At 50.0% G+C, this 1351-nt stretch overlaps 1 long non-coding RNA gene across 1 annotated transcript in view; it reads right to left on the bottom strand.

Moving 5' to 3' along the window:
* LOC119338217 overlaps positions 1-1227 on the bottom strand; it is a 3454-nt gene extending 2227 nt beyond the window's left edge. The window contains exon 1 of the long non-coding RNA XR_005163839.1: positions 827-1227. This is a non-coding gene — a long non-coding RNA (uncharacterized LOC119338217). The remainder of the gene's footprint in view (positions 1-826) is intronic.
* Positions 1228-1351: the final 124 nt, after the last annotated feature.

The following is a 1351-nucleotide window of genomic DNA, read 5'->3' as shown; positions in this document are numbered from 1 at the left end:
TAGAGCACACAATATGCATGAAAGGGGGTAATTAGAGATGACCAATTGAACATGTCATCAGTTAACAAATTGACCATGCCGATAAACACAATATAAGGAATATATGTTATTTTTCACACAGTGACACAAAAGAATCAGATATGACAAGTTCGCACAAATATGGGCATTGTGGTTAGTAAATTTTGGTGCTGCAACAAAAAAGACCACCCCTAATGACTGGGGAAAATTTCAGTCAACCAACTTGGACGCACTGAACATATACCTAACCAAAACAAGGGTCCATGGCGAGTGTGCTATGATGTCGGGTTCGGCTTGCACTGCCGGCATGAGTGAGATGTGTGCGGGCGGTGTGGCTTCAAACACAGAGAAGCCATAGGCGCCTACGCGGCTCGCCGGTGTGGGGTGACTAGGACGCTGAGCTGCGGGCATGCCACATACATCCACTCCAACCATCGGTTGTGAGCAGAGATGGAGGTCTGCAATTCAGAAATTAGGATAAGCTATCAGGTCATCGACGACCGACGCCCAGCACTGACGGGGCCCTCTGCGAGGCAGACAACTTCATGGACGAGGCGACTTTTCTTTCTGAAATCGCTCTATCTGACGGTGGAATGGACCTAATCGACGATAATACACCTGCGACCCTCCGCCAGTTCTCTGCTCCTACCATGGAGCAGAGCTCCTGCGGTTTGCAACCAGATGCAAAACCTTTACACCGATTAAGCCACAAGAAATCAAATTACACCATGAGATTGGGATCAATGAATTTGAGCAATTTTTGGACCAATACATGAGAGATCACAACACAATGTTCAGCAATACGAACCTGGGGCGCAGCTACCCTAGGCAGGATGGTTGTACTTCCGTGCTTGCTCTGCTTAATCCACCTGCAGGTTGAAGTCGAAGTTGCTCGTTGCAGCAGATGATTCCTTCGACCTACCTGCCGAATTGACGCCGTTGTCCCCATCGCACACTCCGGCCGGTCGACTCCGTCCCCCAACCTCCATGACCTCCAATCGCCCGCCCGCCTGCTGATTCTCCGTCAAGCCGCCCAGTAGGCCAATCGACTGCGATGCACATCAGCGACCAGTGGATTGGAGGGATCCCATCAGATTGATTAGGGTGGATTTGGAGGTTGAAGAGGAGGAGTGGAGAGATGGCGGCGTGATTGAGGAGAAGTGGAGAGAGGGCGGCGTGATTGAGGAGAAGTGGAGAGAGGGCGGCGTGGCGGAGTATACATTACGGGGGGATTTTTTTCTCAATAATAATAGCGCTGGCGCGCTATATCTTTGGCGGCAAATGGAAAACAGGAGCGCCAAATGTTAAAAAAATTACCTCCCAATAAAATGTG

Source organism: Triticum dicoccoides, chromosome 7B (genome assembly GCF_002162155.2).
Source record: "Triticum dicoccoides isolate Atlit2015 ecotype Zavitan chromosome 7B, WEW_v2.0, whole genome shotgun sequence".
NCBI lineage: Eukaryota > Viridiplantae > Streptophyta > Magnoliopsida > Poales > Poaceae > Triticum > Triticum dicoccoides.
This window is presented reverse-complemented; position numbering and strand designations above follow the sequence as displayed.